The sequence below is a fragment of the Wyeomyia smithii genome, chromosome 1, assembly GCF_029784165.1.
Source record: "Wyeomyia smithii strain HCP4-BCI-WySm-NY-G18 chromosome 1, ASM2978416v1, whole genome shotgun sequence".
NCBI lineage: Eukaryota > Metazoa > Arthropoda > Insecta > Diptera > Culicidae > Wyeomyia > Wyeomyia smithii.
The window spans coordinates 63,691,595-63,718,970 of NC_073694.1; the positions used below are offsets into that span (position 1 = coordinate 63,691,595).

Consider the following 27,376-nt stretch of genomic DNA (forward strand, 5'->3'; position numbering starts at 1 on the left):
TTATGTAAAGTTATAAATTTTCACGGGTGAAAATTGTTTCGTTTTGTGGATAGCGTATTTTTAATCGTTATTTTTTACCATAACCACCGTGCGTCTCCATTGAAAAAAGCTACTGCAACGCAGAATCATGACACAAACCGTATTTTGCCATTTTGGAAGATTCAAAAGCGGAGGCTTTTTTCTAATGAAAACACATGGTGGTTATGGTGGACTTGAAAGATTGATAAAATTAAATCTCCAAATAAAAGAGTATATCTCCGGAAAAATTTTGATATTTTTGTACATATTCCTGATGAATTCTAAAAAATCAAAGGATAGGTTTTAAGCCCTTCTCAAAAGATTTCAAGCTCTTCGAAACGAATGAAAATTGTATGTGTAATTATTTTTATTATAGTTATTTAAAGCACAGTTTGATATTTTTCCTTCAAAGGCCCAAATTTTTCTATGAAGAACAACTATGGCGATTTTAAGCATGACTGGAATAAAAAAAAAGTTTCGGATAGGACTTTTTTGTATGGCATTGCTGAATAAGGAGTCCATGATCTTTTAGCTTACGTTTTGTACAAGGCGAGGCAGAAAAATTGGACAAAACTGTGAATTTCGGTGTAATTATTTGATTTTATAACTTTTTATTATATTTTTTATAACGTTCATTGTTATCCTATATAAATTTGATGGACGGTTCAATAGGTTTCATTAAAACAAATTCTAAGGTTCTAATAATATAAAGCATTCAATAATTTTTATAGAACTTAGGGGCCATCCACATACCACGTGGACAGATTTTCCACGATTTTTGACCCCCCCCCCCTCTTCCCCCCGTGGACAACTGCGTATATAAATTCTAAAAATTTTGTCCATACAATCTTCCCCCCAAAGCTGTCCACGTGGTATGTGGATGGCCTCTTATGTATTTCATTTCGTGTGTGTATTTCGTGTTGGTGCTGAGGTGGAGGTAGATGGGGAACGATTTGAAGTGGTTGACGAATTCGTTTATCTTGGTACACTTGTGACATGTGACAACGATGTCACGCCGTGAAGTGAAACGACGAGTTACAGCTGCGAACAGGGCCTTATACGGACTACGTAACCAGCTAAGGTTAGCAAACTTGCATAAAACTAGCGCTGTATAGGACGCTGATACTCCCGGTGGCCCTTTACGGACATGAAGCTGAAGGAAGCTGATCGACGAGTGCTCGGAGTTTTTGAGCCTAAAGTTCTGCGATCGATACTTGGCGGTAAACTGGAAGATAAAGTGTGGCGCAGACGCATGAATCACGAGTTGTACCAGGTATACAAACATGCTGATATAGTGAAGGTAATACAGTGGGGCAGGCTTCAGTGGGCAGGATATGTGGCCAGAATGCCTGACGAGAGAGCCGCCAAAACTATCCTCAGTAAAGAACCAGGAAGAAGCCGTCGGCTACTTGGTAGGCCTCGCACGCGGTGGATGTGCGCGGTGGAAGAATGTGCACGATCTGCTGGTGTACAAGAGACGGGGGAACAGCTGCAAAAGAAGCTGGACATTTCTAATTCGTTCGGCCCTAGACCGGCGAACGGTTCTTTTGCCAACAAAGTAAAGTAAGTGAGTAATGTATTTCGAATATTATATAAAATTTATACATTTTACAGATTTTACAGATTTCACAAATTTAGAAATTTGAGGAATTTTATAGATTCAATATATTTTATGTTTTATTTATATTTCAGAGTCTTCAAATTTCATAAATATATAGGGATTTTATAGACTTCTTATATATTATGAATTTTTGATATAAAAAGATTTTATCTCTCGACGTTTGACTTAGGGTACATTAACCGATTTTGGATCCGTTTTTTTAAGTGGACCAGCCCCCAGATAAACTCAATTTATGCTAAAACTAACTGGATTTTCAGAAAACTTCCATCGAGAAATATCTTATCCAGCCAATTTGCATCACAACCACGAGAAACATTTAAAAATTCCGATTTATGTTGAGAGAGAATTAGTGAGTTTGTCGAGTAGTTCATTATATGAAAAGGTTCACCACAGGTCAATGATTTAATAATAAAAAAAATATATAGCATCCAAACGGTTTGTTTGATTGGTATAGTGTCTTTGACAAAATTGTAGATTATAACTTTGTCCTTTAAAAAATACTGTAAAAAGGTTGTTTTTACACACTTAAATATTTTTATTTAAGATTTCTCGTAGTTCAGCTAACTATTATTGGTTGGCTTCCAGTGTGTAGTTCTCGTAAACCCGAAATTAGGAATCAGAAAGAGTGATTTATTTGAGATATTTAACCCATTCCCGGTGGGTGATGCCATATGACATCACCTCACATATAAATTTTAATTGAAGTTTAACAGTTATACTTGAAAATTTGCACGATGAAACTATTCTATACAGTTAGAGAACAAATTAATTTCCAATATGCAATACAGTTTTTGTTAATTGTACATATAGTTGATGAGTAATAAGAGTTTGAAGTTCATTTTTTGAGATAAAAACTGATTTTTTTCCGCCGGGAATGGTTTTTTTTTCTGTGTGGACTCATCACTGCGACCAGAGTTTAGATCTATTGTGATATTGCCCAGGTATTTTCTGTACTCCGCACTTCATATTATTGGCAGTATCCCTATTGGAGTAAGTGATACGCGTATCATTCATATCCGTGCTTATGTGTAAGTTGTTTACCTTTCCGTTTCAAGCTTACTGTTCTACTATACCAAGCCTCTATCCATCCTAACAATATCGCCTAATTACAATTCCCTGGAGCAAACTTGCATCTCACACCAGTTTTATTATAACAGGGACTTAATTTTGTTAGAAGGAGAGTCAACAGAGGTACTGTAGAATTCAGATTGAAGAAAAGGTACTTGGTGGGAAGCCTGAGAATAAACTCATGCTGAAGTCCTTTGGCAACCACAATGGCCTGATTCTACTAAGATTCGAACTCACGACCACCTGCTTACCAAAGTGGACTTTGTAACCTTGCGGCTACGAAGCTGAAGGAATGGGTTAATTTATTAAAGAATATAAAAACTCGTTTTGTCTCAATTTAGGATAGCACTGCCTTGGATGGCCCACTTCTTTCAGTGGACTACCACGACAAAAACTGTTTATCCTCTTGATATAATTTGTTGTAAATTCCATAAAAATGCAGATTAACTTGATAAAATATTTCCTGGTTAAAGTTTTCTGGAAATGCCTCAAGTGGTCCACAAAAGGAAGTGGTCCACCCAAGATACCCTTTATTCCGAATTTCATTAGGATAAATTGAGTTAATTTGATGGGTGTTCCTCTGAAAGAAGTGGTCCATCCAAAGCAGTCCTACCAGAAATGCGCACATTGAATAATTTTTCGTCAGCTGCGTGAACCTAAATCGTTGTAGAAGTGGTTTTTTCAACGGTTTCTTATAAAAATAAATGAAAATCAGTTCGAATCTTATTTCAAATGCAGAGCATGCTTAAGCAAGTAATGATAAATTGTCATATAGTCGTTTTCACAGACTGCAATTACGCCCTTCGAAACTGGGGTAAATTAACCTAGAACGAACGCCTTTGCTTTATTAACCTAGACTGGACCCGTCAGACTAACTCAATTTTCATTAACATAAATCGAAGTTCATAAATTTTTGTGATGAAGTCAATCGACAGGACAAGATGTTCCCTGATTAAAGTTTTCTTAAAATCCCTCGAATTTTCGCAGTTATTCTGGCTGGTGGTCTACTTTAGGTTCATCCACACTATCGACCGTTTTGCTCAAGAGTCAAACAAATATTTCGCTTTTCATGAGTAGGGCTAATTAACCTATTTCGGACCCTTTATCAGATTAACTTAATTTCTCTTAAAATAAAACGAATTTACATAAAAATGGTTCTCGTGATTCCGATGCAGATTGGCTGGATAAGATGTTTCCCGATAAAAGATTTCTGAAAGTCTCTCGAGTTTCCGCCTACATTGAGTTATTCTGGCGAGTGGTCCACTATTGGAAAGGGAACCACTATAGGTTAATTTACCCTTTAGATTGCTGCGCTAATGGGGGCGATTTTATTTCCATCACTCCTTAATATGTTCAGCTTTTGCGATCAATATAGGGTAAATTAACCTATAGTGGACCACTTTCGAATAGTGGACCACTCGTCCAATTAGCTTAATTTCTTTTAATGTAAATCAGAATTTTGGGTAAATTGACCTATAGCGTACCCCGTTGCTTTATTAACCAATAATGGACCACCCGTTAGATTAACTCAACTTCTCCTAACACAAATCGAAATTTATAAATGTTTGTAATGCTGACTGGCTGGACAAGACGTTTCTCGATGGAAGTTTTCTGGAAATCCCTCGAGTTTTTGCATAAATTGAGTTAATCTGGTGGGTGGTCCACTATAGGAAAGGGATCCACTATAGGTTAATTTACCCTACAAATGTTTCTCGTGATTCTGATGCAGTTTAACTTGATAAGATGTTTCGCGACGGAAGTTTTCGGAAAATCCTTCGAGTCCAATTTTTAGTTAAGAAAAATTGAGTCAATCTGATAATCACTGTAGTTAATTTATCCTATAATTTTAGAAACATATTCTAAAAAATCTGTTGTCTCAATTCAGGCTAATTTTGATTCATATCAAGATGAATTGAGTTAATTTGACGAGCGATCCACTGAAGGAAGTGGTCCATCCAAAGCAGTGCGTATATTGAATCACTTTTTGTCAGCTACGTGAACGGTAATTTATGTAGGGTAAATTGATCTATCGTGAACCCCTTTGCTTTATTCATCTATAGTGGACCACCCGTCAGATTTACTCAATTACTCTTAATATAAACAGGATATCATAAATGTTTGCGTTGCAGACTGGCTGGAAAAGATGTTTCCTGATGGAAGTTTTCTGAAAATCCCTCAAGTTTTCTCATAAATTGAGTTAATCTGGCGGGTGGTCCACTATAGGAAAGGGGTCCACTATAGGTAAATATACCCTACATCATTGCAGGAGTGTTTTTTACGATTTCTTTTCAAAGTGAGTTAGACTTAGGGTAAATCAACTTATTGTGGACCCCTTCTGTAGTGGACCACTCGCCAGATTTAATCGATTTATGCGAAAACTCGAAGGATTTTCAAAAAATTTCAATCGGGTATCACGAGAAACATTTAGAAATTTCGATTTGCTTTAAAACAAATTTAGTTAATCTGACGATTGGTTTACTCTAGGAAAGGGGTCCACTACAGATTAATTTACTTTAGTTCGAGTCCTATTTCACATGCAGAGCATGCTTGAAAAATGATTAATTGTCATTTAAACGTTTTCTCAGACTGCAATTACGCCCGTAGAAACTAGGGTGAATAAATCTTTAGTGGACCCCTTTCCTGTGGTTGATCGCTTGTCAGATTAACTCAATGTTTTTTCAACATTTAATCGGAATTCATAAATGTTTCTCGTGATTCTGATGCAGATTAACTGTATAATATGCTTCCCGGTGGAAGTTTTCCGAAAATGCCTCGAGTTTTCGTATAAATTTAGTTAACTTGGCGAGTGGTCCACTATAGTAAAGGGATCCACTATAGGTTAATTTACCCTTCCTCAGAATGCTGCGCTTATGAGTGTGAACTTAGGGTAAATTAACCTACAGTGGACCCTTATCCTATGGTGGACCTGCCGCCGGATCAAGTCGTTTTCTATTAACATAATAGACAATTTATAAATATTTGTGATGCAGATTTCCTATAGGCAACCACACGCCAGATTAATTCACTTTATCTAAACATTGAATCGGAATTAATAATTGTTTCTCGTGGTTCTTATGTCGATTAGTTTGATAAAATGTTTTCCAATGTTTTCCGGTGATGGATGTTTTCGGAAAATCCATCGAGGTTTCGCAAAAACTGAGCAATCTGACGAGAGTTTCACTATAGGAATAGGAATGAGCAAAGGTTTATCTCGCCTGCTCTGCCCGTCGTTCCCCTAAAAGAAAGTTCTTCAGCCTCTGGATCTACCAACGGTTTACTACAAATAAGGTGAAATTGTCAGTATTATCGCATAAGTTTTCCTATTCTGTGCTTGTATCAGTTGAGTACTGGGTTTGCCTAAATGGGACCCGGCTACGTCAAACGCATAGTCAACTATTGGTAAAGGGGGTCTGTTATAGAAAAGTTGCCACACATCTTTCAATCAGTATGTATAAATGTTCGTTTGAAAGAATGTAGGGTAAACTAGCCATTTTTCTTTGGTGTACCACCCGTCGATCAACAGAGTTTATGCGAAAACTCGAGGCATTTTCAGAAAACTTCGATCGGAAAACATCTTATCAAGCCAATCTGCATCACAAACATTCATAAATCCCGATCTAGAATAAATAAACCAATAGTGGACCACCTTACTTTATCAACCTATAGTGGACCACCCGTCATATTACATCAATATCTCTTAATATAAATCTAAATTTATAAATGTTTGTGATGCAGATTGCGTGGATAAGGGTCCTTGCACATACCACGTGGACAGATTTTAAACGATTTTGCACCCCCCCCCCCCTTTGAACAACTGCTAATATAAATTTAAAAAAATTGTATGGACCGTGGACACTACAGAGAAATGCAGTTAATCTAACGGGTAGTCCACTCTAGGTTGATGAAATGAAGCGATCCACTATAAATCAATGTACCCCAATTTCCCAACAGGCCTAATGTTAATTTGTTGAAAACGATAAACCAAAACTAAACAATATCTTTGTATGGATAAGAAAGGGTAGAACTGCTTTGGATTGACCACGTGGAGCACCGGTCAAATTAACTCTATTGATGCGAAAACTCGAGGGATTTCGGAAAATTATAATCGGGAAACATCTTATTTTGGTAATCTGCATCAAAATAACGAAACACATTTGTGTATTCCAAATTAGGGTAAATTAACCTATAGCTCATTTAGCAGACAATATGTGCAGTAGGGAAAGCGAAAAAAAAGCGAATTGGAAATATGATACAGATTAGGAAAACTATACCGCATATTTTCAGTTTGCTTATTTTTCGCTTTCCCTACTGCACATATTGTCTGCTTAATGAACTTGAATGTTAACGGGTAAAAGCCGTTGTTAAAAATAGAAATTTAGTTCGAAAAATTAGCCTATAGTAGACCCATTTACTTTATTGACCTAAATTGGACCACCCGTCAAATTTACTCAATTTCTTTTAACAGAAATTGGAATTTTTAGATATTGATTATGCAGACTGGCTGGATAAGATGTTTCCTGATGGATGTTTTGTGAAAATCCCTCGTGTTCTCGCATAAATTGAGTTAATCTAGCGGGTGGTCCATTATAGGAAAGGGGTCCACTATAAGTTAATATCATGATAATAAACAGTTTTTCGCCAGAGTGGTCCACTTAAGAAAGTGGTCCATTGAAGGTAATTCTACCCTAACAAAATCAAATGAAATCGGCCATCGCTTGTACTAGGGAGTCCACCATCAGTCAATTGATCCTACCAGCCAAACAAAACGTTTTGTTATTTAGCTATTTATTTCTATTTATTTAAGCTTTTTCAAATTATTAATTTTCAATTTTTTTCTAACAAAAAATAAATTTTTTGGATGCATGTTTTTTTGAAAGCCAAAATTATTATCTTCAACTTCGCCGAAGAAGTCACACCGATCAAACAAACCGGTTTGGCTCTAATATATTTTTAGAGATATCGTGGAATTGCTCCATTATTCATCTCACTTAGCCGATATTCACGAAGAATGCACGGATTAAACACCAAATTTTCACGAAATCATTGAACAAATAAACAGAATACGCTTACGTGCTCTTATGGAATCGTTCAGCATTATATATTTAGTAAACTTAGCTAGAATCATCCTGAATTTTCTAAAACAAACCGTTTTTCACAACGCTTCCATATCCATCTCAAAACTTGAATCACTGCTCAATCATTCATCCCACGACGCCCCTATATTCATCACACTGTTAATCATGAATGAATCACATTATCATGAATGAACGTAGCCGCAGCCCGTCGTAGTAGGTTACCTAGATATCCGCTGTAGTTGTTTACGTGCAAAATTGGTAACTTAGGTAACCACTGCAGTGCTGTCGATTTATAGCAATTATGTCGGAATAATTCAACATTTTCAGTACGATTTTTTCGTATTAACAGAAACTGATTTGGCAACTTTCAATTTTTTTCAACGCAGTGAAAACAGATGTAAATACATACAGTTGAAATTTAGGAATTGTAGAAATTCATCTCATATATTTCTTCTAATTCAAGCTTGTTTTAGGAAATTGGAGGTGAACATTTCAAAGATTAAAGAATTCTTTGTGTAGTGAGTGATTTTGTTTAGTGATTAAAATAAAAAGTGGTCCGCTAGTGATGGTAAAAACTTTGTTTGGCTGCTGAGCGAGTCTCGTTGTAGCCGTGTAGAACAATGCGCGGATTTTGTTTTCTGAGGTAGGTGATTGAATTAAAATAGTTTTCGAGTGCTGATGCCCGACTATAATATCAAATTTAGAACTTTTAAGTGAGTTTTTGAGGATTCTTCTTTATGAGGTATCTAAAGTGAACTAAGAAGAATCCATTTCATGGATCAGCAGATTGGTATAGTTAGAAAATATGTGCTTTATTCTGTTTTCAATTGTGTTTTCATGTCGTATGAGGTGAATATATGGGCTTAGATGAATAATGGAGCAGTTCCCCTATAAATTTTTAGTTGTTTTAAAAAAATCTAACTTTTTTAGTTCTCATTTCCCCATAATCAAGCAAAAATGAATGTTTACCTACTTTTTGTAGTTTCCATAAAGAAAATAAGACTTAACAATCTTTTTTAGGATATTTTATTTTAATTTATTTTTCTTTCGAAAAAAACAATTTTTGCGGTTTTTTTTGGAAAGACAAAATAATTGTTTATAACTTCGCCGGAAGTCTTCATACCGATCAAACAAGCCATTCTTGCTCTAATATTTGTTATCATCGATACCACCAATTTTACGTAAGCCCTTTTGAAAAAATTTGTCGTAAATAAAAAAAAATAAAAAAAAAGTTTCAGCATGCTTGGTGTAAAGGTAACAAAACGACCTACAACAAGCCACAAGACGCAGGACCACTGACTGCTGAACCAGACAAAAGACGCTTCTGGTCGAAAGATCGGTTCTTCGTCGGAAGCAATTTTCAAGAGTGGTTGCATCGATTTTTGGAACCGAAATAATTGAAAATTATATGTATATGTATGTATATCATTACTTGTATGAAATCGGAGGTAGCTAATTTGAAAAGGTTTAGGTCTTACGCTACTGGACAATAAACAAACAAACAAACAGCAGTGAAGGTAGAAACCGTAGGTAGAAATACCATTGGTAAGGAAAAGCTGGGACATCGGGATCAAAATTCTATCCTTCAAATTGTCCACAAAAGCATACTACTAGAATTTACATCAAAGAATATTGAATGTTGAAGAATGATCTGAAGTATATTTATGCCTTTCCGGATTCGAACCGCGCCAAACTAGAACAGACGGTTTCCGTCGGATATTCGGGTAGTCACAAGACGTACAAGTACAAGAAGATTCCATGGACGAAGAGACGAAAAAAAACCCAATCCTCCTGGGATTTGGAGGAGCTTCCAGCTGAGCGGTAAGCGATCGGATGCGAAAGGCTATTTGAAAGACAGGAGAACGAGCAAGGCAACGTGGTACGGTTCAAAACGAGACTCGTAGCACAAGGTAACCTTCAGCTCGTTTATGGAATACCAACTTTGACGCTAGACTGAAAAAAAAGGTATTCACGCAGTCCAAAAAATGATTCCTGCCTTTATCGAGATCCAGACTTTGCCGTTAGCGTGTCAGTTTTGAGACGAATGATGAGCTTTCTATCACAAGCAGATTGGATAGAAGCAAAGCGAATCATGCGCTACTTGAACCACACCGTGGACCACGAGCTAGTTTGGGGCATCAATTCAGATCCGTTAACTGCTTACGTGGATGTAGATTGGGCAGAAGATGCAAAGAATTGAAAATCTTTTTCCGGATACCTGTTTCCAGTAGGAGGTGGTCCGGTATACTGAAATTCGAAGGAGCAGGCCTGTGTAACCTGAGCAGTGCCGAAGCTGAGTACATCGCGCTTGCGCAGTGCTATCGAAAGGTACACTGGTCAACCCACCACTACGATTTTTGAGGATAATCAGTTCTGTGAGTCGCAAGTCAAAGTATGTCGAGACCTTTAAACCGTTATATTCGAGAGTTGCAGGCCAATGGAGCAGTTGAAGCGGTTTCCTGCAACACCGAAGACATGATCGCGAACATGCTGACTAGGTCACTCCAAGCAGTGAAACTACGCAAGTTCCGAGAAGCAACTGGGATCCTATCATTGAAATGAGTGATGCTGATAAGTCTTAGTTTCCAAAAAATGGTAATGAGTAGTCTATGAAGAGAAAATTTGCAGACTTTTTAAACTGTGCAGAGGAGAAGGTTTTAAAGGAGAAAATTTGCAAACTGTGCAGACTTAAAAAGATAGTTTTGTAGATCTATGATTTTCATAGAATTTATATATATTATATTGTTATATTATACTATAGTTTTATTATTGATTTCGACTTTGTGTTGATTTTCCATTGACTTTATAGTTGTTTTGACTTTTAAAGAAATTTTTTTTATAGAGTGCATTGATTATTTGATCGTAGATTTCATTGTTTTACAGCTTTCAAAAAAAAAAAAAAATAGCACAATGCATTCGATTATTATCTAGAGGCCATTACTTTTTGGAACCCCACTCTAGGTACGGTTCCCACAACGTTGCTTGATTAAACCAATCGACAATTGTGACCTCCGGCTGGCAATCAGATTTTTTTCCTAACCGGAAGCAATACGATTTTCACCTAGTTGTGTGGGTCAAATCGATTCAAAATAAGTGGTTGTATTTGCCACATAACCGCGTGAACCGTGCACTCATGTTGGCACCCCTGGCGCACCCTGGATCGACGTGGCAACACTTCGCAGTTTGTAAACTACTTCAGGGTTTTCAATTTCGTATTCCTTGCAGGTTGCCAACGTCGTCCTCGGCGCCGCAGTCATCGGCGCTGCCTAATTGTGCACCCGTTGTCGATTGGCCGTAGGCCACAGAAGCGAACCGGAAAGTAACGGCAGAGCTGCCAAGAAGCAAGTTGTTTAATTTAAAGCCCCGAAAACAACGGGAACTAGTCGGACTGCCAAAATCAACCCCACGGAGCAGCAGCCTAGCTTTGCTGCTCCGGTGTGGAAAATCTAGCTCGAGTCACACAAGCAGCAACAGTACGTTTAAGCCGAGTGACTATCGATTTTCTGAGCTGCTGCCATGTAAAAGCACGGAAGCACGCTGTCTCTTGTATGGGATTCTTTGTGATGCCTGGATGAGAGGACGCTGGTACTCGGACACAAGATGGGTGTATGGGCACAGCACTGCCCTTACCCAATTGCCCTTTCCTTCTCTAGGAAGTTGAGAGAGACATCAAGGAGACTGGCATACGGCCGTCGCACTGGCGAAAGCAGCAGCTGAGCAGGATACGGATTCTTCCTTCTTTCTGTGACTCATGTGGGGATGGTGCGGCATTACGATGCTGCCCTTCTCGAGCTGCTGCTGGTTGGTGCCAATGGAACAAAAAGTCAGGGTGACGTCGATTAATGTCATAATTAGCATAACTAGCGTTTTCGATTGCGGACCGCTCTGGCAGCTGCTTTCGAGGATTGCCGCCGCGTGAAAGAATAGTAAACGCCGTAGACTTTTTCACAGATACATTATTGAATCATTGGCAAAAAATGGGTCTCATTGATTGGGTTCGCCATGGCCTATTTTGTGGAGTGAACTGTTTTAAAGGTCGCAACCGGAGCCAACTTTTGATGCTTCTTTTCTGTCCTACTGTCGACCTTTTTATGATTGAAGCATTTTTCATATGCAAAACTAGACTTGTTTGAAGTTCCAACTAACTAACTAACGCAGTTGTCAGTTCCTCCAGGTGGTTGACACTGCTACAGTGGCACATATTTTGTGAACGGTTAACCCTCATTTCTTTCATCATCTGCTTTCATTTACCATTCATAGCTTCATGTGGCGTGCCCTTCTCGTGACAAAATATTTCTGAAGAGTTTCGGTGTAGAGCTGAACAAACTGCTGCTTGGCATGTGCTGTCTCAGCATACACCTCAATGATGGAGGGGGCAGCCGAACGCGGGAAGGAAGGTAAATGCTGGAGGAGGTCAAACTTTAAATAGATAGCGAGCCACAGCAGCCCTCCTCGTGACGTCAGCATATCGCCCATAGGAATTTCTGTTACTGCTGCTGCTGATGATGGTGAAACAGTTGCAGTTTGGAAAAAAGGGTTCACCCTTCCACGTGCGCCGTTTCGTCCGTTCGGCTGGCTGTGTGCGTGTGTAGGGATTTCCCGTTACTGAACCAGCGCGGAAAGAGAAAGGAAACTGTGCACGCATCAGTGCGAGAGACGGAAATAGTCGATGAACAATACGTTGAGCGCTCCTTTTTTTGTCGTGTTTATGTTGGAGATGACTTTTTTCGGATTTTTGGCTGCTTCAGCAGAGCATTGTTCTGATTGATGTTCCAGTTTTGCTTAAAACGTTTTCCTTCGTCTTAGTTGATGGAATTAACAGCACAATATTATATCAACTTTAGACAATTTAGAAAAATCCGGTGGAGACGCATAGTCATTTATATAACAATAAAAGAAAATGCTTGTGACCAAATTCTTTCTATGCTTCAGAACAAAATTTTTCAACATCTTGTTTAGAATAGTTACTGTCGAAAGAATCTAAAATAATGTTTCCGCAGACTACAACCTAAAATGCACCAGCTGTAAAAAACCTAAATTAATCCACCTAGCGGTCAGACCCAGCCTTTCTCATTTAAACTTATTATTTGTAAAAATAGATTTACATGGACGCTTCAATCCAATAAAAGTATATTCACTCTTTGGGTTCTAAAATATTGATGTTGTAATTGAAGTATAAAATATAAAATTTGACGTAATGTTAGTGCTTAAGAAATAGCGAAATAAAAGAAATGACTTAATTTCGAACAATTCCATCACGAGCGATACCGGGAACGTTCAAATGGTACGAAACCGCATTTTAAATTATGTTGAGTCCACGTATATTGATCATAGCAGGTATAGTTTTAAATAATCTTTGAATTTCTTTTCGTTCCATAACTTTCGAACCACATATCAAGTTGTTATGAAGTTAGTTATTTGTAAGTTTGAGAGATAACTCATTCGTATGACGCTAGTTATAATGAATAAGTCGTGTAATCCCAGATTACAATTTGGAATTTTTGGAAAAAAAGCTCTAGCGTGTAAGAGAAAGAAGTTGGCATCGTAACGCCACCTTCGCGGCTAAATTCCGAACTAATTCAAACATTCAAATTGAAGCCCTAACTATACCAGGAAACTTTGTAGAAGATCCAAAAACCGATTGGTCAAACCCTGAGAGCGCTAATAATTTCATTCCGCTAGATTCCATTCCTGGTCCAGTGTGTAATCCAGTGTGTGATGTAAAATCTAGAAATGAAGAACCACTTCATGTTTGAAATTGATAAATGTGGGCCAATTTTCGCAGCAGTTAAGCATTTACGCAATTTACGCTTCTTTTGAAATATTTCATTTCAATGTTATTTCACGTGAAGTGAGAGGCGCTTGAAGTCTCAGAAGTAAAAGCCAAAGCAATGGAACATAGGGGAGATATTACAATTTTTTCAGAGAGATTTCACAGATTCAACAGATTTTATAGGATTAACATACTGTGAAGTTTGTACAGATTTGACGGATGTTGCAAATCTTACAAAATTTTCAAATTCTACCACTTTTTTAAATTTTAGTTCAAGATGGTTGTGGTTTGTTTGATTGCTATTATGTCTTCGGCAATATTGTAGACAATAATTTTGTCCTTCAATACAAAATATACATCATAAATAAAACCAAAGAAAGAAACCCAAAAATATTATGCATAAATATCTCAAATGGTTGAAGAGATTGTTTATAAGACACGACTGCATTGTTACCATAGAATTAAGCGAGCCTGACCCATGTCAATGTTTGTTTTGCAATAACTGTGGGAAAAAATTCGATTGATGTTAATTAAATTGATAACAGCCACAACATTTTTACAGCCAAGATGGTTTGTTGGGCTGGCTTAGTGTCTTCGGCAAATTTATAGGTAGTAGTTTTGTCTTTCCAAAAAAAATATAGCTTTCGAAAAATTTCTTTTATTTTTCAAAATTAGAAATTTTTCTCAGTTCTCAATGTTCTGGTAATCTTTTGTAGTTTTTGTAAAAATAAATAGATAAAGAAAATGAGCTTTTTCAGATAATTAATTTTGAATTTTTCTTTGAACTTAGATTTTTTGTCACTCCCTCCCCCCCTTTCCAAATCGTTTAAAATTGGAAGGCGGAGAAAAAAAGTTCAAGCCGTTTTGCAAACATTATTGTTTTTTCGACAGCGTATATGCTCAATTTAGCAACAAACGAGTTCAGTGACAGAGAGAGTGTCGTCAAAAAGCAAGCCTTATAATTAAAAAAAAAAATGAAAAAGAGCAATTCCACAAAAAAAACGGGCAACCAATTTAATCGACCATTTTTGATTTAGCTGAAACTTTGCAGAGACGTTTCTATAGGTAGAAGGAGCCTTTTTGTGCTATTATTGGTTTAATTTTTCGGAACACGACATATTTTTGAGAAGATATTGAAAAATGCTATTTTGGGAAGGAATTGATGATTACAAATATTTTTAGAGCCAAAACGGTTTGTTTGATCGGTGTGCGTCTTCGGCAAAGTTGTAGATAATAATTCTGTTTTTTTCCGAAAAAAAAGCACAGCCTCGGTGCATTCCGATTCGAAACTCGATCTTCTGTTTATTATACACAGACTTCGCAGCCACTTGTTAAATGCACAGGACAAATGCTAGGCTAGCGCTAAGATCCAGCTGACACTAACAGTCTCGCCCGAGCCGAGACTCGAACCTACGACAACTGGCTTGTTGGGCCAGCATCGTACCTCGAGACCAACTGGGAGGGATAGGATGAAAAAAATATACACAGGACGCAACAGGACGATAAAAATGTACACTCTAAAAGTAATTTTTTATTTTTTGAATAGAAGTTCAAAGAAAAATTTAAAATAAATTATTTAAGAGAGCTCAATTTTAAAAAATCTTATTTTTTTAAACTACAAAAGATTACCTGAACACTGAAACCAAGAAAAAATAATTTTTTGGAGGGGCATATATTTTTGAAAGGACAAAATTATTATCTACATTATTACCGAAGACACTATGCCAATCAAACAAACTGTTTTGGCTGTAGAAACAATTTTAATTTCCAATATAGCCCTCTTTGGGGAATTAAAAATGTTTTTACAGTCAAAATGCTTTGTTTGTGTCTTCGGTAAAGTTGTAGATAGTAATTTTGTCCTTCCATAAAAAATGGTCCCTGTGATAACTTATAACTTTCGTTTTTCTGATTTTTTAATGATCGGACCGGTTTCATTGTTTAGGTAATCTTCTGTAGTTAGTTTTGTAGATTTAAAAAAAGGGCTTATTTAGATAATTAATTTTTAATTTCTCTTTTACCTTTTTATTTTCAGAAAATAGATAAAAAAATTTTAAAATGTATATTTTCCTCGGAAAGACGAAATTTTCATCTAAACTTTGCCGAAGACGTCACACCGGTCAAACAAATCGTTTTGGTTCCTAAAATATGTGTCAATAACTTCCCAAAACAGCATTTTTCAATGGCTTCTCAAAAATGAATCGTGTTCCAAAAAAATAAACCAATAGCACAAAATAGCCTACGTCGAAACGTCTATGCAAAGTTCCAGCCAAATCAAAAATGACGATTTAAAATAATATATTAAACTGGGACATTTTTTGTGGAGCTGCTCTCTGGTGTTATTTTTCAACATTTATTTGAATGAAAGTTCCATACATCGTAACTTGCATACAAGTTTTCATTAAAAATATTCTGTTTTTTCTTCTAAGTTTAATTTATTTTTCGAGCCTCCCCCTCTTGGCCAACTTTAAATACCTTGGACCTTTTACTTTTACTTTTTTTTTTGATCCACACGCCTCACGCAACTCTACGTCGAAAATCTCTTGGTAAAAATTTTAACTTCTCTCAACGAAAACCACATAATGATGGTTTTTTGAACGTGAAGAAACTTGCCTGGTAATTTTTGAAATATTTTTAGAGCCAAAACGGTTTGTTTGATCGATAAAGGGTCTTCGGCAAAGTTCTAGATAGTATTTTTGTCCTTCTGAAAAAATATGCGCTATGACAAAATTTCAATAAAAAGGATTTTTTTTTTTGGAAATTTTTGTAGCTTTCATAGAAAAAAAAAAGCTTTTTAAAATCTATGCATATAAAAATGAAGTTTTGTCTGTCTGTCTATCTGATCCATATAGATTTGGAAATGACTGAACCGATCGGCGTGAAAATGTATAGGTAGAGGTTCTTGGGTCCGGTGAAGGTTTTTATGATAGTTTGGACCCCTCCCTCCTCTGGCAGAGAGGAATCCCATACAATAGAAACACATATTTCTGCATAGCTCAAGAACTAGTTTGATACCTCTCCCCGCTCTGGAAGGGAGAGATCCCATACAAACGAAATACAAATATCTGTATAACTCGGGATTTAATCAAGCGAATGGAACCAAATTTGGCATCTGGTGCTTCACGGAAGCAAGAAATATATGTGTGGTTAAACGATAACCCTACCTCCTCTAGAAGAGAGGGGCCCCATACAAATGAAACACAATCTTTTGCAAAACTCGGGAGCTAATTAAGCAAATGAATCCAAATTTAGCATGTGGAGGTTTTAGAGAACAACAAATGTTTCTATGATAATATGACACCCCTTACTCCGGAAGAGGGAGTCGCGTTCATTCAAATTTCTGTATAACTCGAGAACTAATCATGCAAATGGAACCGAACTAGGCATATGGAGGTTTTTGATAGCAAGAAAAATTACTATGGTTGTTTGACGCCCCTCCCTCCTCTGGAATGGACGTTTTCCATACAAATGATACAGGAATTTCTGTTCAACTCGAAAACTTATCGAGCAAATGGAACCAAATTTAAAAAATTGAGGTTTTTGGGGGCAAACAATATCATGGTGAATCAACAGAGAGGTCTCCCATACAACTAAAACACAAATTGCTTCATAACTTGAAAACTTATGAAGCAAATGGAACCGAATTCGGCATTTGGAGGATTTTGAGGGAAGAAGTTTGCCGGGTCAGCTAGTTGATAATAAAAGTTGGTGCTCCTTTTCCAAAAGAATTTTCTACTTTTATGAGACGACAAAATCATTGTCAACAACTTTGCTGAAACATTACGCTTGTCAAACAAACCGTTCGGGTTTAAATTTTTTTTACAGTTGGAGAATTTTCTATTTTTTTTCAGTTTTTATCTCCATGATCAGAAAACCAGGTGGCCAAAGTTTGTAGTTTTCTAGACAAAAAAAAAAGAACTTTTTATGATTATATCATTTTAAATTTTAAAATGTTTCAAAAAAAAATTCAAACAAATTTTTTACGCTTTACACCTGTCAAAAATACCTTTCTGACTTTAAACATATTTGTAATCATTAATACTTTTTTTAGAAAACCTCTTCTAAAAACTAGTCATGATCATATTCCCAGTTCGCTTATTTTTTGCTTCCCCTGCTGCACACATTGTCTGCCTAATGAACTTGAATGTTAACAGGTAAAGGTCGTTGTTAAAAATAGAAATTTATTTCGGAAAAAAATTTAGCCCTACGGAGCACCTTCCGTTGTTGTGTCGCACTTGCAAGCACGACTCAGACTGACTTTGATCTCGATCAAACAGGTTTATAAGAGTTATCAGCATCAGCTGACTCTTCTGTGTGCGATGAGATATCCCTTTCAGTCGTATAAATATCGCTTGCACAGCAGTGTGTGTAGTTATGGATTAGCAATATAATAAGTCGGCAGTGGAATGTGATACGCATATAGATTGTGGAACAGTACCACCGTCCCTCGTAGTTCAATTGGACAAAACACCATGCCGGAGACAGGGAGATTGCGGGTTCAAGTCCCGTCGGGATGCGGTATATTTTTTCCCAAATCTGTATCATATTCCCAGTTCGCTTATTTTTCGCTTCCCCTGCTGCACACATTGTCTGCTTAATGAACGAAAATTAGTCATGATTTAAAAATAAAAAAAATTAAAAATTCTGATAGTACGTAATTCGTGGTCGTTTATTTTATATAAACATCAACCTAACCCAATCCGCACGAGGGTCACAAATGACATAAACCTTTTGCCTCAAAATCTTCCCCCAAACGTTTTAAAAAAGATATGTAAGTAGTTTTTGTAAAAGAGTAACTATTACTTTTTATAGAAAAACTTGTGTGAATTTTCTTACAAAAGACACTAAAGCTACAATCAAGAAAACAAATATTTCCTATTTTTGTCTCTGTGACAATTAAATTACAATTTATTAGTTTTTCTCTAAAGAGTCACAGAAAGATTTATTTTGTTTTGAAAGCATAAGTATTTTTTCATAAGGAAGTCACGGTGTTAATTTGAAGAACATAAAATATTTTGTCTTAGAATAGTCACCAAATCGTTGAGAGGTACGTTGAATGTTTTTTAATAAATTCATGGTGACATATCATTGGAATAGTTTTCCCAGTTATTTACTGTGACCTTCGTGAGAAAACATACATCACATATACATAAAAAGTTTTGTTTAAAAAAAATGTGGCTTTTTATTTATTATTTTATTATTAATAAGTTACTAGCATTGTCTCGGTGACTGGTAATTACTTCTTTTAGTTTGAATAAATATTAGGAAAAGTAAACATTGGGCTTTGATCGACAAATGAAACTGCTTGGTCACCGTGACTTTTGTAAGCAGATATGTGTCAAATGTTGTTAAAGCAGAATATGTGATTCTTTTTAAAAAATATCTTATTAACATTGTCACATGAATTCAAGTAATTATCCTTTTTCAATCAAGTAACAAAGAAAATATTAGTTCAATATGGAGGGAATATGTCCTCAGTCCAATGTTCGATTAGTATTGTCTCACAAGAGTCCCCGTATTAATTGATCTTCATTAAAAAGTCTAGAAATGATCACTCTCGAAAACAATAAATCTTTTTTGAGAGGTCAACAAAAATTATTGGTGAAGAATACCTTTAATTTTTTTGGTTCATCAAGATGGGGGCGATGGTTATTAAAAACATTAAATGTGAATGTTTTAAAATTACAACATAATATGATTTGTAAATTTTAAAAATATAAGGTCAGTTTTTCCCATCTAAAATATAATTACATATTAGTCCCATAATGAATATAATAAAAAATAACGTTTGTATTCAAAGCTTGAATGCCTTTTCCACAACATATTATTCTTCGTCGTTAATGTTAAGTAAATCTAACAAATTAAAAGTAACAAATTAAAAGTGATCAAAAAAATAGCCAGACAGCTAAGCCAGACAAAAGTGAGAAAATCTTTAACGGAGCTATCGGCGTACGCGTAACAAACATGTACCAGATCTAACGAGGGCATTTCGCACAAGATTAAACAATATTTTCACGCTTTTAAAATAATTCACTTGCAGGAAAGCAAACAACTTTGACAACTCTGAACATCAAACTGATTCAGTTCAAATGGTCATAAAAACTAGGAGTAATAGGCGATTATTTTACATGCTGTTGTACATCAGTTTCACTATCATTTAATTGTAATTGTTATGAATTGGCTTTTTATGAAACAAAAGTATCAAAAACATTAAAATCTATCAATATGAAAAGAAAACATATCAAAATTCCAAGCGGATCGTATTTTATTAAATGAAACATTTCAGTTTTTCTATCGCTGTTTTCTCCGTTCGATGATTTCGCAGATGGGACTAATATACGTTTCACAGCAGTACAATCGCTATTGTAAGAGATCGAGTTCACCTCTGCACCTCTAACGACTATAACGGAAAGGAAGGTTACGTTGTCACCGTGTTAAGTGACGGATTTTAATATCCTTCCCTCTACACACTTATGTATAGACTCTACTGCTCTTCTTTACCGACCCTCGCTAGTTTTTCTGCCAAATATCGGCAATTATGACTGCCAATGGAGAGGTATTCATTGAGTAACTTTTTTTCTGGAATTAGTAGCTTGTCAAAGCGGGCTATATAACCTTGAGGCTACGAGCTCCCCTGATCTTTCCATAAAGGGAAATTTTACTTTAAACTTAATTGAAAATAATTTCGAGAAAGGGTTATATGCGAATGAAAATTTTGAACTGTTATGTTTATAATCAGTACGTAGAAAATCCAATATATAAATACAAAATGGGGCTATGTGGAACAAAGCTTATTTTAACATTGAAAATTATTAAAGAGTATAATTAAATAGATTTATTCTTACAGAAAAAAATAAAACACGAATATTTTACAGAGAACTGGATTCTTCAAATCTCATATAATTTACAGATTTTAATAGGTCTACGAAAAAATTTCACAATTTTCACAGATATTACACACTTTACAGATTGAAAATATTTCACAGATTTTTCAGATTTCACGGATTTATAGCACCTATTAAGCAGACCTTGAGGACTTCACAATTCACAGTTTAATGAATTTTATTTTTATTGTCTAAAATTAGGATATTTAGCAAAATTCACGATTTAAGGAATTTTACTGACTTTACAAAATTTTGAATACGTAATTTAGACTATTCAAGTCTGTAGATTTTATAAAGTTATCGACCCACAAGTTTTCTTCGAAGAAGACAGGGTTTATAGTTAGAAAACGTAATATCGGTTATCATTTTGTTTTCCAATTCCAGTTTGATGACAATTTCGAAAAATTTTTTCGTCTAAAAAGTACACATACAATTATTTTTAATTAAACAAAATTTCTCTGAGCTCAAATTACAAATGTTCGAAAGATGACCAAATTTTTCTAATACAAAATTTTCTCTTAATATGATTTGACATTTTTGACGTAGGACTACGTTTAACCGCACTATATTGATATACATTCTGCGGAAACTAAAACCAAGGTGTAACGTTGGAATGAAAGATTTCAAACGGTAATACTGATGTAACCACAGGATGGATCACAATAATCAATATATCGTTTGATTGATAAAATGATGGACAATTTTGTGATTCTTCAGTTATCGTTATCACTTCATTGTTAAACAGCGAAAATTTCATCAAAGTTTCAAGGTCGAATTTTCACGCACAATCACATGCGCGCACGCCTGGCACAGACGCCATGAGCAGACACCAACTGCCTGCTGTGATAGCAGCGGCAAAAAAAAAATTGACAGTATCTCCCCGTCCCAATAGGTCAACTAACGTTTGCTTCTATGAGCCTAGACTGTTTTGATGTCTTGAAGGTGAAGCTTTTTCGAAAAGTTCGTAACCACTTTCACAATCAGACAGTTTTACGTTCTGCTGTTAGAATACATTCTGGCACAGGCAACAGTACTGCACCGAGCAATGTATGAATAGAGTGCTGGTCAGGGCAGAAGAACTTGATATTCATTCGTGTGCAGCCAAGCCAAAAGCTATACATGCTGGGTAAAAGCGTAAGTGTCGTTTTGCGATCTGGAACATAATCGAATTGCCGTTTGAATTGTCTTCTTCTTCTTCTTGTTTCGTATAGTAGCAAATATCAGTATTCAATATGACTATTCGGGTGCCGCAAAATACGCTGCGCCACCGGGGACAACAAAATTCTGTACGTGTCGGTAGAGGCAGATAGCAGAGTATTTAAATTCGGTGCATTGTATGGATAAAATTCGTTGTTTGGTTTTGAACTCTACTCCGGTTTTTTTCAGATTTATTAAAATAACTAAATATAGAGTATTTAAAAGACAATAGAGAACCAAAATGCTCCGTATAGATCATTCAAAAGGTAATTAAACGAGCTGTACTGAAGATTATATTTTGCTAGCTAAATGAATTAAGTTCAATATGAAAATCCTATTTGCATCCCGCAGTGGTGGTATAGAGGAAAACCAAATTCATTTCATCTTGATATTAGAGTTACCACATTTGTATTTCTATTGTTCAATTAATTTTTTTATCCATTATTATCTTCAAGATAATATTACTTTCCATAACCTTACATGTAATTGAACAACACTGTGCGAACATCAATTGCTAAGGCTAATGTTGTTTATCATACCAGCCCGGTTTATTTTTGAAGATAACAGACATATGATTTTCGAATATGACAACTTCGTTGTGTTTTGGTGTCTTTAAACTGATTCATTTATTTCTGATTCTGTTTACTAATAAACTGTTTAAATTGACCTGAATTGACTGTTAACATGTTTAAAAAATTCTATATGTATTATAATGAAAGGTATTCATCAATATTGTAAAATAGAGTTCTGCCTGTTAATAATAAAAATACAGACCCTGTTCGATTTTGGAAACACGTCAGAGTTTTTTCTGTTGCCAAAATCGAACCATGCCAAAAATGAACAGTTCTCTTTTCATGACTTTTTTACTTTTTGAACGACCAAAGACGAGTGGATATGACCACCAATAAGCTAGTTTTAGTTCCAAGACGTTTGAGGTGTCGCTTGATGAAATAAGGCTGACGACCCAGATACTGATACTACCACCCGAGTAATTAGAGGCTGCTTTGATCGTGATCATTATTTTACCGAACCATGTACCAGTCATTTCTCAGGAACCATTTTAACGATTCCAATCATGTGTGCAAAATTGAACCGTGCCAAAAGGAAATATAAAACTATTGTAGTCCTACGTCAACTAAGCGGTCGTGTTTTGTATACCACCCTCCTACATTTTTCGTTAGAATAAAGTGGTCAATTATGGGCTCATTTCAAGATGGCTTGACAAAGTATTTTTTTTAAATTATTTTAGCACCAATATTTAGTGGTTAATTAGTGGTTTCGAAATCCAATTTGTGGTAATTTGTGGTTGAGTAATTTCTGAGAAATTTTCAGAAAACTGAGTCAAGCCATCTCTGAAAATGATTTCGCTTCAAATGAATCGGACAACGATGATATATACATCAATCGAAAGCTCTTAATTTGTGGTTCACGAAAATGTAGTTTTTGTAGGCATACTTCATAATAAAATAATTAAAAAACTATTATTTAAATTTTCGAACATTGTTTACCTCTTGTTGTCAACACCGACCGTACGCGGCGCTGGTAGACCATCAAGATGATTTTTTCTCAGAAAGCTTCCGTGTAGCGATGAGTATGGTCAAACTAGAGATACTCAGAGGGAGAGATATGTGGTGAGCCAAACGAACCGTCAAAATTGGAGCCAAACGAACAAGAAAGGTAACACCACATTGAGAGGTATTGCAATCAGGTACAAAAAAGAACGTGTTCATTTCTATACGATTTTTTGTTCTATTGCCAATGATTGAGTAATTTTTAACCGGAGTTCAACAAACATTGTGTATAGGTAACAAAATAAGTGAAGGTGTATAAAATTAAACATAAGCATAAAATATACCACCTTAACAGTTTTTGCGAAGCACTTCACTATTCTTAAGGACTTTCACCGTCACCACCGATTATACAAGTCGAATGTTAGTCAACATTGCGCCCAGTTGCCGAATTGGCGATTTTTTTCACCGCGAATCTCTTCCTCTGAGTATTTCTAGGTGAAACAGTATGTAAACAGCAGGGATACTATATGTGCAGATTTGCTGCGAAATGCAAATGTTGATCAATTAGCAGATATTTGTAGTTGACAAGCCTCCGTGTGTTTTACGTAAACTTCCTCAAAATAAGTGAAGTTTTACGTAGGCATGCGAGCGTAATTTTCTCGATCTTCGGTCGTACCATTTCCCGAAAATGTAGTTTTGCCGTTGACCGATTGTTTGAAAAAAAAAAAAAACCTAAATTAATACACCAAGGGGTGTGATCTGGTCTTTCTAATACAAAATCTATTATATGTTAAAACCTATTAGCACATACCTTTTAACTCTTGGAATAAATTACAGCCTGATAATAATAAAGAACAATTTTTTGTTTCGATAAAAATAATAATATTTTGGTAACTAATTACGCAACAGTACTCGACTCTTGGGTATTTTAAAAACCGGAATGATGCCTGAAGATCGGGAATGGGCCTTAGAACTGTAGGGAACGGTTGAAACGCATGGTAAATGCCCAAAGGTGTGAGTCCTGACTAGAATTAAAATTCGATATTTTCTCGTCTCAGGAATATGCTACTACAACTACCCCCTGAATAATAAAACAAAAAAGCTTTCAACGGCAGCGACAACTGTATGTCGTATACAGTAAGGTCGCTTTTTACGCGGTTTTTTTTTTACGCGGGTTGCTTTCCTCCATTACTCAAAAACGGTACAAGATATCGACCTCATTTCAATCACGTTTTCCGTTTTAGGCCACGAGTGATCATATATCAGTTTTTTAAAAAAATCACAATTTTTGGTGTAAATACTCAAAATTTAAAATATTGAATTTTGGTCTCTAGATTGGCCACAATCATATTGAAACGAGGTTTTAACGTTTTAGGACGGTTTTCTTGTTATATTTGCAACTCAAAAAAGTCGTTTTTTACGCGGACCCATACAAATTTGGAACGCATCCCCCGCGTAAAAAACGACCTTAGTGTATATGAACGACTGTCGATATGTTCTAGATAACCCACTAGCACTATCATCGGCAGGTGCCAGTACTATGCTCATCCAACGCCGTGTACGGTCGGTGTAGACAACAAGAGGTAAACAATGTTCAAAAATTTAAATAATAGTTTTTTACTTATTTTAATATGAACTATGCCTACAAAAACTACATTTTCGTGAACCACAAATTAAGAGCTTTCGATTGATGTATATATCATCGTTGTCCGATTCATTTGAAGCGAAATCATTTTCAGAGATGCCTTGACTCAGTTTCCTGAAAATTTCTCAGAAATTACTCAACCACAAATTACCACAAATTGGATTTAGAAACCACAAATTAACCACTAAATATTGGTGCTAAAAGAATTAAAAAAAATATTTTGTCAAGCCATCTTGAAATGAGCCAATTATGGGCATACGCTGGAATTAACTTCGATGGAGACGCATTGTACGTCATGATATTTTACAGATTGACTGATTTTACAAACTGTGAATTTTTTACTGATTTTATACATTTTACAGATAGATTTTACTGACTGTCCAGGTTTCGGTTGAGAATTTTAAAGTCATTATTATTTTTTTCTTCAGATTATACAAATATTATGTTCAGTCAAGAGCAGCTAGAAATTTTACTATATTTTTTTGTCACTGATTTTACCAATAACTAGGATATTTCAAAGTTTCGCAATATTTTTAGATTATTTGAGTTAAGATTATCACTTTGTTTTTTGTTTCCCCCTTTTTGGACAGATTCTGCTTCACTTGAAAATGTATTATATACTCCGTTGTTTGAATGTTATTTTTTGTTGTAGAAAATGAAAGCTAATTTTTTTTACAACATTCAGAGGTAATTGTTCAAAATTAGTATTGCATGACCACTGGTCACGTGTGTTATCGTAATTGTTATATTATTCACTCCAACTATAAAATACGAGTGAGTATTTTATTATAAGTATATTTAAAAAAAGTGGGAAGAGCTTTAAAATCCGAATAAATCTGATCCTTGCAATATAACACTGCTTCATTATCAAGACAATTCATAATGTATAGGTTACAGACTAGTTTTATGTAAATTTGGTTTTGCGGTTTCAGCCGTTGCCAGTATGGTATCGATTGTGCGACACATTCGGCCAATAATTTCAATGGAGACGCATTATCCGCCATAAACGAAAAACACTGGGGCACCAGAAAAGCAGACTCATTCATTCAGTCAGTCATTGAACAACAACGCATCGAATAAAAAATCATCTTGTCCCAGTGCGGAGGCTCTGAGCAGCATAATTTCGACTGGGAAATCCCCATAAACAACAGCAGCGTGCAGTACTAAAATTTCGAAACATAGCAAAGGATAATGTCTACCGAAATGCCGTTGTACACACTGTACGCTGTTAGCCGTTACAAACGCTCACTCACTCGCAAATGCACGCATACACACACACACACACAGAGACTCACATTGGATTCCCATACCGAATAATCACGCATTGTAGGGAAAATTGCAACATATGCGCAAAGGATCAGATTTTCCACTTATGACCCTGACATGTTTCCTGGTTCGGCTGCCTGGAGCGGGTCACGAAACCGCACACCAAAAGCGAGATCTGTCTGTCTGCTGACTCAGGGAGAGAACGGAAAAGGGCAGCAGAATTCGGTCGTGAAACTTTCGACTAAATCTGTCATTCCTTCGTCGGATGGGGGTTCGACTTGAGTTGGGAAAATCCTGCCTTGGCTAATTATCTTTCCTGATTGGGATCGAATGGAGAAGCTTTCGTTTCTTTTTTTTGCTTCTCCCCTCTAGGATCAGCCTGCCGGAGAGAGGAAAATCAATCAAAATAATGCCTTTACACGGCACATCAACCGAGACGATGTGTGTGTGTGTGATGGTGACCATGGCAAGGATTGGCCTCCTGCGATTGGAAACTAGCGATGCTTGTATGCTGCTTACGAGAAGGGGTGTGCAACACTGAATGAATGTGATTTGCTGGAAAGTTTCGATTCTATTCTGCAGAGGGAAAAACCTGTGAAGCGACCCCGACATTTATTTCCGCTGGCTCACAATGGTATGCGACACAACTGGAAATGATGGATGATCAATCGAATTTGCATGTTTTCCCCCCTCGAAGCATTCGAACGGGAAAAAGCTTAGACCTAGTTGAAAGGCCAAATATACACACGCACACACCGTCGCAGTGGGATGAAGTGAAAATGTAAACCGCACGTCAACAGAGTGTTTTTTTTCTACACACTACTAGAGTTTTTCGAGTTTCACGCACACACACACACGAGTTGAGAGATTTCGGCTCATGGTGAGAACTGCTTCAAATATGCTCTTATGAGAGTTGGTACGAGTACACGCACACACACACCTAGTCAGGTTTGAACACGCACACGATGCTCCGGCATAGGGACGCACTATGGTAGAAGTTACGAATGAAAATTTTTCCCTTAAATCTGCAGTAATTTTACACCAAAAATTAGCACCGGATGAATGCACACTGACGGAACGGAAAATGTTATCACTGTTGAACTTTACATTTCGGTTTTCACGCTCTAGGGACATTCGGACCACTCGGGATGCTGTGGTTTCAATCAAGTAAAACACTTTTTCCAACTCTGGAAGGACTACTTGCTGTTGCACTTTTTCAGCTTCCGCCCTCGATCCCGTTAACGTGAAAGACATACACAGGGCGGGATGGAAAGCGCCAGCAGTGGTTTGGGAGGGGTTCCGGATAATTTTGCTCGCCTAC

At 36.3% G+C, this 27,376-nt stretch overlaps 2 protein-coding genes across 8 annotated transcripts in view; both read right to left on the minus strand.

Moving 5' to 3' along the window:
* The window catches only part of LOC129729774 (potassium voltage-gated channel protein Shaker), a 398,752-nt gene that overhangs the window by 96,497 nt on the left and 274,879 nt on the right, over positions 1 to 27,376 (minus strand). The window lies entirely within an intron of this gene.
* LOC129729804 (uncharacterized) overlaps positions 1 to 27,376 on the minus strand; it is a 31,564-nt gene that overhangs the window by 3,000 nt on the left and 1,188 nt on the right. The gene's annotated exons all lie outside the window — the stretch shown is intronic.